The following is a 9914-nucleotide window of genomic DNA, read 5'->3' on the forward strand; positions in this document are numbered from 1 at the left end:
AAAACTGGAAATAGAATGGAGACAATACAAGAAACGTTTAACAAGGACCTAGAAGAACTAAAGAGCAAACAAACGATGAAAAACACAGTAAATGAAATTAAAAATTCTCTAGAAGGGATCAATAGCAGAATAACTGAGGCAGAAGAACGGATAAATAACTTGGAAGATAAAATAGTGGAAATAACTACCACAGAGCAGATAAAGAAAAAAGAATGAAAAGAATTTAGGACAGTCTCAGAGACCTCTGGGACAACATTAAACATACCAACATTCGAACTATAGGGGTCCCAGAAGAAGAAGAGAAAAAAAAAGGGACTGAGAAAGTATTTGAAGAGATTATAGTTGAAAACCTCCCTAATATGGGAAAGGAAATAGTCAGTCAAGTCCAGGAAGCACAGAAAGTCCCATACAGGATAAATCCCAGGAGAAACACGCCAAGACACATATTATTCAAACTATTAAAAATTAAATACAAAGAAAGCATATTAAAAGCAGCAAGGGAAAAACAACAAATAACACACAAGGGAATCCCCATAAGGTTAACAGCTGATCTTTCAGCAGAAACTCTGCAAGAGAGTGGCAGGACGTATTTAAAGTGATGAAAGAGAAAAACCTACAACCAAGATTACTCTACCCAGCGAGGATCTCATTCAGATTCGATGGAGAAATTTAAACCTTTACAGATAAGCAAAAGCTAAGAAAATTCAGCACCACCAAACAAGCTTTAAAACAAATTCTAAAGGAACTTCTCCAGGAAGGAAACACAAGAGAAGGAAAAGACCTACAATAACAAACCGAAAACAATTAAGAAAATGGAAATAGGAACATGCATATCGATAATTACCTTAAATATAAATGGATTAAATGCTCCCACCAAAAGACACAGACTGGCTGAATGGATACAAAAACAAGACCCGTATATATGCTGTCTACAAGAGACCCACTTCAGACCTAAGGACACATACAGACTGAAAGTGAGGGGATGGAAAAACATATTCCATGCAAATGGAAATCAAAAGAAAGCTGGAGTAGCAATTCTCATACTGGACAAAATAGACTTTAAAATAAACACTATATTACAACAGACAAAGAAAGACACTACATAATGATCAAGGTATCACTCCAAGAAGAAGATATAACAATCATAAATACTTATGCACCCAGCATAGGAGCACCTCAATACATAAGGCAAATGCTAACAGCCATAAAAGGGGAAATCGAACAGTAACACAATAATAGTGGGGGACTTTAACACCATACTTTCACCAATGGACAGATCATCCAAAATGAAAATAAGTAAGGAAACACAAGCTTTAAATGACACATTAGACAAGATGGACTTAATTGATATTTATAGGACATTACATCCAAAAACAACAGAATACACTTTCTTCTCAAGTGCTCATGGAACATTCTCCAGGATAGATCGTATCTTGGGTCACAAATCAAGCCTTCGTAAATTTAAGAAAATTGAAATCATATCAGGTATCTTTTCTGACTACAATGCTATGAGACTAGATATCAATTACAGGAAAAAATCTGTAAAAAATACAAACACATGGAGGCTAAACAATATGCTATTAAATAACCAAGAGATCACTGAAGAAATCAAAGAGGACATCAAAAAATACCTAGAAACAAATGACAATGAAAACACGACGACCCAAAACCTATGGGATGCATCAAAAGCAGCTCTAAGAGGGAAGTTTATAGCAATATAATCCTACCTTAAGAAACAGGAAACATCTCGAATAAACAACATAACCTTACACTTAAAACAATTAGAGAAAGAAGGACAAAAACCCCCAAAGTTAGCAGAAGGAAAGAAATCATAAAGATCAGATAAGAAATAAATGAAAAGGAAATGAAGGAAACAATAGCAAAGATCAATAAAACTAAAAGCTGGTTCTTTGAGAAGATAAACAAAATTGATAAACCATTAGCCAGACTCATCAGGAAAAAAAGGGAGAAGACTCAAATCAATAGAATTAGAAATGAAAAAGAAGTAACAACTGACACTGCAGAAATACAAAGGATCATGAGACATTACTACAAGCAACTACATGCCAATAAAATGGACAACCTGGAAGAAATGGACAAATTCTTAAAAATGCACAACCTTCCGAAACTGAACCAGGAAGAAATAGAAAATATAAACAGACCAATCACAAGCACTGAAATTGAAACTGTGATTAAAACTCCTCCAACAAACAAAAGCCCAGGACCAGATGGCTTCACAGGCGAATTCTATCAAACATTTAGAGAAGAGCTACCACCTATCCTTCTGAAACTCTTCCAAAATATAGCAGAGGGAGGAGCACTCCCAAACTCATTCTACGAGGCCACCATCACCCTGATAGCAAAACCAGACAAAGATGTTACAAAGAAAGAAAACTACAGGCCAATATCACTGATGAACAGAGATGCAAAAATCCTCAACAAAATAGTAGCAAACAGAATCCAACAGCACATTAAAAGGATCATACACCACGATCAAGTGGGGTTTATCCCAGGAATGCAAGGATTCTTCAATATATGCAAATCAATCAATGTGATACACTATATTAACAAATCAAAGGATAAAAACCATATGATCATCTCAATACATGCAGAAAAAGCTTTTGACAAAAGTCAATACCCTTTTATGATAAAAACTCTACAGAAAGTGGGCACAGAGGGAATTTACCTCAACATAATACAGGCCGTATATGACAAACCCACAGGCAACATCATCCTCAATGGTGAAAAACTGAAACCATTTCCACTAAGATCAGGAACAAGACAAGGTTGCCCACTGTCACCACTATTATTTAACATAGTTTTGGAAGTTTTAGCCACAGCAATCAGAGAAGAAAAAGAAATAAAAGGAATACAAATTGGAAAAGAAGAAGTAAAACTGTCACTGTTCTCAGATGACATGATACTATACATAGAGAATCCTAAAGATGCCACCAGAAAACTACTAGAGCTAATCAATGAATTTGGTAAAGTAGCAGGATACAAAATTAATGCACAGAAATCTCTTGCATTCCTATACACTAATGATGAAAAATCTGAAAGAGAAATTAAGGAAACACTCCCATTTACCATTGCAACAAAAAGAATAAAATAGCTAGGAATAAACCTACCTAAGGAGACAAAAGACCTGTATGCAGAAAACTATAAGACACTGATGAAAGAAATTAAAGATGATACAAACATATGTAGAGATATACCATGTTCTTGGATTGGAAGAATCAACATTGTGAAGATGACTATACTACCCAAAGCAATATACAGATTCAATGCAATCCCTATCAAACTACCACTGGCATTTTTCAGAACAAAAATGTTTCACAATTTGTATGGAAACACAAACGACCCCGAATAGCCAAAGCAGTCTTGAGAAAGAAAAATGGAGCTGGAGAAACCAGGCTCCCTGACTTCAGACTATACTACAAAGCTACAGTAATCAAGACAGTATGGTACCGGCATAAAAACAGAAATATAGATCAATGGAACAGGATAGAAAGCCCCAAGATAAACCCATGCACATATGGTCACCCTATCTTTGATAAAGGAGGCAAGAGTATACAATGGAGAAGAGACAGCCTCTTCAATAAGTGGTGCTGGGAAAACTGGACAGCTATATGGAAAAAAATGAAGTTAGAACACTCCTGAACACCATACACAAAAATAAACTCAAAATGGATTAAAGACCTAAATGTAAGGCCAGACACCATCAAACTCTTAGAGGAAAACATAGGCAGAACACTCTATGACATAAATCTCAGCAAGATCCTTTTTGACCCACCTCCTAGAGAAATGGAAATAAAAACAGAAATAAACAAATGGGACCTAATGAAACTTAAAAGCTTTTGCACAGCAAAGGAAACCATAAACAAGACAAAAAGAATCCTCAGAATGGGAGAAAATATTTGCAAACAAAGCAACTGACAAAGGATTAATCTCCAAAATTTACAAGCAGCTCACGCAGCTCAATATCAAAAAAAAACAAACAACCCAATCCGAAAATGGGCAGAAGACCTAAATAGACATTTCTCCAAAGAAGATATACAGATTGCCAACAAACACATGAAAGGATGCTCAACATCACTAATCATTAGAGAAATGCAAATCAAAACTACAATGAGGTATCACCTCACACCTGTCAGAATGGCCATCATCAAAAAATCTACAAACAATAAATGCTGGAGAGGGTGTGGAGAAAAGGGAACCCTCTTGCAGTGTTGGTGGGGATGTAAATTGATACAGCCACTATTGAGAACAGTATGGAGGTTCCTTAAGAAAACTAAAAACAGAACTACCATATGACCCAGCAATCCCACTACTAGGCATATACCCTGAGAAAACCATAATTCAAAAAGAGACATGTACCACAATGTTCACTGCAGCACTATTTACAATAGCCAGGACATGGAACCAACCTAAATGTTCATCAACGGATGAATGGATAAGGAAGATGTGGCACATATACACAATGGAATATTACTCAGCCATAAAAAGAAACGAAATTGAGTTATTTGTAGTGAGGTGGTTGGACCTAGAGTCTGTCATACAGAGTGAAGTAAGTCAGAAAGAGAAAAACAAATACCATATGCTAACGTATATATGGAATCAAAAAACAAAAAACTGGTTCTGAAGAACCTAGGGGCAGGAGAGGAATAAAGACGCAGACGTAGAGAATGCACTTGAGGACACGGGGAGGGGGAAGGGTAAGCTGGGACGAAGTGAGAGAGTGGCATTGACATATATACACTTCAGAAGGGCTACGTCCTGGCTGGACCATCACCAGGGAGAGAGAGACCAATTCACAAGTTATGCAGCTGTAGGTTTCAGCTGCAAATGCTAGCAAAGTGAGCAGCTCCCAGATGGACAAGAAATATCACCCCCAAAGACCAGAGCACCGCTAAGCACCCCGATCCCCCCCGCCACACGAGATGTGTGTTAAGCCTCACCCGCTCCATATACCATCCTAGAGAGAGAAGGGTGCAGAAAACATATCTAAGAGACTGAGCATTTTTAGTCAGGTGCTGGATAAAACCAAATGATCAGATCAGACTAAACTTTAAGCTGGGATGGACATTTAATTATTTTTGTCCCACCCTACCAAGTTGTATTCTGAGTTTAAATCCTACAGCATATACACAAAATGCTTCATGATCAGAGAACTTGGGGGCAGTGGGAGAAGTAAAGTGGGACCATTTAACATCAAGGTCACTATTTCAACAAAACAATTTTACAAACCCCTCCAGGGGATGGTCATAGTGGCTTCTCTTGTGGTTTCGAGAATGGGCTGGATGGATTCCGAAGATTCTCAAACTCTTTTGGTGTCACTAGCTTCAAGTCCTGGAGTTTCACAGCCTGCAGGGTGCTAATTAAAGTCAATATCAGCTCTGCGAACCTGCCACCGCACCCCCAATAAACAAAGGCACGCCCTGGTCTGTCAGCCACATTGGACGCTCAGGAGTGGTACTGAACTGTAAGTGAAAAGCTGTCAGGGCCAAAATTGAAGTGGGCAGAGCTGTGAAGGGCTAGTGAAGCATGAGCTGGGGGTGTGCAAGATGTGGAGGCTGCCCTTTTCATCTGGGCATACCCGGGAGCCCCGGTGCACTTCCTGCTTGGGATGAAGAAATCCCTCCCAAGAGGGAAGGCCACTAGCCCAAGGCGTTTTCAGGTAGAGGAGGTGAGTCTTTGATGATGAAACGTTCATTGTAAAGAAACAGAACAGTGTTTTAGATATGACACCAAAGTGAACAGCATGACTGACAGACGTGTGGCTGTCTTCAAGAGCCCTGGGAATCCCAGCTCTTAACAGAGACCTTGCCCTAAACAGAGCCCCATCACCCAGTCCCACTTCATATTAATAAAGGCAGCCAGGAGACATGGTCATTGCCCAGGTAGTTACCTAGTAAATACTAACAGGCCAAAAGGCAGCTCTCAGTGACTGGCACGCAGAAGGAGCACACAAGACAACAGTTGCTTTTCTTCCGGGCATTTAGGTCTCCCCAAGTGGGAGGCAGTGTGCGGGGGCACAGGAGGGAAGAGGGTGACACGCAGATGTTCAGACCCAAAACCCAAAGAAAAGAGAAGCAGCTGTGCACAGTGCAGTGGTTCATTCTTATGTCCATTTGACATGCATTGACTGGACACTGGTCGTGTGCTGGACACGATTGAAGTATGGAAGGTACAGCAGCAGACAAAGCGGTATGCTTGCCCTCGTGGAGCTGATGCTCTAATATAGGAGACAGACAGTAGCCGACATGGACTAGAATACCAAGTAGCGATGTGTGTTAGAAGAAAGCCGATCAGCAGGCTAGACCGTGATGGGGTGGAGGAGAAAGGAGCTGCCCTTTTATGAGGTGGCCAGTAACATCTCTCCAAGTGGTGGTATTTTGAGCAGGGACCTGAATCTCGCTGGGGAGGGAGCCACGAGACCCTCTGTGTGGAGAACATTCCAGCAGGAGAGAGGAGGACCAGGGAGGCTGGGGCTGAGAGCACGCTGGAAGATGAGGACAGACCCAGGGGCTGGGTCCCACAGGGTTTAGACCTGATTCTGGGGGAGAGAAGTCATGGAAGGGTTTTGAGCCACAAGGCTTGTAGTGAAAGCCAAGCAGAGCGCAGGATGCAGGGGCAAGAGTGGGAGCACAAGTGCCATTAGGAGACCATGGCCGTGACTCAGGAGATGGCTCCAGGGAGCCAGAAGGGCATGAGAAGGAGCTGGGCTTCTCAACGGGGGTACCTTTGCTGAGAGAGGCAACTGCACGTACTGATGCATTGGGTGTGGGTGTGAGAGAAAGAGAGGGGCAAAGATTGGGGGCCTGAGTGTGGAGGGGTACCTGGCTGACGTGGGGATGGGCTGGGGGGCTGTGGTATCTCCAACGAAGGTCACTGAGCATCCAACGGCAGAGAGAGAGAGGCAGAGAGGATTATATCCGTGTCTCTCCCCTCTCTTCTCCCCATTCTGCACCAGTTCCTCTTCCTTCATCCTTCATCGGTTTTCACTAGCTCTTGCTGTCCTCGCTCTCTTACCCCCACATGCATTTCTCCATCTCCCTGTGGCACAAGTTCCCCTAGGAACACACCTGTGTCCCCATCTGACGCCGCAGGGCACCTTCTGTGGTGTCTTCACAGGCGCTTAAAGCAAATTTCCTCTCTCTGGTGAAATACAAAAGGTCGAGCTTGAAACGTCCTTGATGTGAACGCTGCTCTTCCCTGTGCACAAGCCCCTCCCCCAAACCTTCCAGACAGGTTTCTAAGCCTCAAGGCTTTGAGGAAGACTTGGTGCCCACTGTCAAAGCATGAAGTTTACAAAGGTGGGAAGACGGGAGGACTAACTCCCTCCATCACCCACAAGACACCAGTCTTTTGATTTTCCTTCATCACCCGTTCGTTTCTCTCTTTATTCCTTCATCTCCATGTCAGTATTCGACAGGAACAAGAGTGAGTCATGAAGTTTCCTTCCATTTCCAAAACAAACCTTTAACTTTGGAATGAAGAGGAAAGAATATTTTTTTTCTAAACCAAGAGTGTAAACCGGCTGGACTGTTTTGTAAAATGATCACACCCTCTCAACACTTCGCAGATTTGCCTGCCACCAGATGAGTGTCTTTTCCCTTCTTTAAATCAACTCAAGTAAATACACAACACTCAGCCAAATCACATCCGCTAGCAGGAGGATAGTTTTTGAGATGTTTTCTTGTTAATTGTTTACCTTCATCTGAGACAGAAAAGGTGGCTCATCAGAACAAAGTTACTAAAAGGATTTTCAGGGGCTGGTAGGGGACCGGCTGCAGCTGGAGGTCTGTTATGTAACTTTTGTTACATGTCTCTTTCCAATTTCAAGGTGTTCGGCAGACCCTGACTAATTAAGATGGGAACTGATTTATGTGCTTGGGCATCCCACCCAGCTGCGACAAGCATTTCAAACTCTGCATTGGAAGACATTCTCATTGCTTCTTTGGTAATGCAGAGCCCTCGTTGGATGATAACGACAGTCCTCTGTTGTCACTCTGTGAATAACGGAGTAAATTAGAACATGACCCACGGAGGCTCGGTGCTCATGTGATCCTCTGGATGGAGGGACTCTGGTCCAATGACTTCAATGCATCCTGACTCCCCCTGGACACGTCCAGTGAGAGCCAATTCACAACTGTCGGGTAGCTGTTTGCTGTAGTTCAGCTGGGTCGGAGTCAAAGGCAGTTATTCACACAGGTATTTCCCCCTTTGCGGATCCCAGTGGGGACATGTGACTCCAAGGAGCAACTCGAAAGATGCCCATCCAAGTCTGTTCTCGTCCAAGGTCAGAATTCTCCAATTAGAGCTTACTCCTTTGAGGTTAAGAGATTGTCATGATCTTTTCATTATTATTTATTAAGCAAACATTTTGTGCCAGCCATTGTGTTATCCTCCAGGATGCAACTTCAGTAAGACCTATTCTTGGTCCACCAGGGGCTTATAGTCTAGTTCATTACATTTTAATTACTCTGAAATGGGCAAAACAGTATCGGTCATTTATAACTTTCATCAATCACACATTAATTTATTCAATGAAAATTTATTGACTAGAAGTGACAGTCTAGTAGGGAGAGAAACATGAATAAGTCATTGTAACAGGAAGTTACAAGGGCTATAATAAAGCACCACTGATTTACTTGATCCTTTTTAAGGTAACTGGGCAAGGAAAGCTTTCAGAAATGTTAATGCAGAAAACCTAAGGGCACTGAACACTTGTAGCAGTGGGAGAAGGATGCTGCCAGAAAGATCTCTTCTTTTCTGATTCTGGTCAAGGGTAGCTCAGCCTGTTGCCAGCTAATGGACTCCAGGAGTCTCTGCACAAGAGCTATAATCATTCTCACCTGTGAAGGTGGTGGTGTGGCTAATGAGAGGTTTTGTGGTATTGGCTTAATGAGGTGAAACAATTAAAATGTAATTAGCACATTCATTATTTTAATATGAAGCAGTGCTTCTAAAGCCCCTGAAAAGAATTTAATCTCCAAAATAATTTAAGCCCTTTCTACAAGCTCCTTCATACTATTAAACACGCCAATTTTTTTTTCCTGGTATAAGTCACAAGCTTCATCCTCCAAATTGTCCCAAGCATATGAACAGCCAGGCTAAAAGTAATTAAGTTTTATTGTAAATTGTTCTTTGGGCTTTTCTGAGAATCCCAAGGAAAGGCAAGGAAGAGCAGACCTCCTGATAGAATCAAATTCTGATGGATTGGGATGGAAGAACTATGTTTTGGGTAAAACCAAAGATGATGCTTTCTGGCCGGAAGTCCTGCCTGACTCAGCCCGATGCAGGCAAGCAGGCAGGCAGGCAGGTTTGTGTTTTCTCCAATCACTTGTTGCCTTTGCACCTTCATGCATCAGGCTGAACAGAGAATCAATAACTAGGTGCCTAGCAGGATTTTTAAGGTTATCACTCCCAATCCTTCATTTGAGGGATGCTTAATGTTGATCATATTGACTGAGTTGACAAGTTGCCTTCTGCTGCAGGTTTGATGAGTTACCATTTTCTGCCAGATAAGGAAGTTTCTACAAAGGAAGAAAAATTACTTCTCTGGGATCTTCTCTTGTTCTATAGAAACAGAAATGTAGCTAAGAGGCTTAAAGTGGAAACACCAGACAATTCAGCCTTCACCGAGGACTATGCCTACTTAGTTCTGACAGAAAATTCCTCTTGTTCCATGCATATATTTTGAAAATCACTTTTCCTTTCTGTAAGAAATAATTTTTAAGGTGTATTTTCTTTGAAAACTCCAAAGCAAAGCAAAATCTGTTAAATACCTAGGATATGGTCTTAGAATAATCCTAAGCAAGAATCAACATATGTCAAAAGATGTCACTATCAGGGCTTCCCTGATGGCGTGGTGGTTGAGAGTCTGCCTGCTGATGCAGGGTACACGGGTT

The sequence above is a fragment of the Phocoena phocoena genome, chromosome 16, assembly GCF_963924675.1.
Source record: "Phocoena phocoena chromosome 16, mPhoPho1.1, whole genome shotgun sequence".
In the NCBI taxonomy this organism is placed as follows: domain Eukaryota; kingdom Metazoa; phylum Chordata; class Mammalia; order Artiodactyla; family Phocoenidae; genus Phocoena; species Phocoena phocoena.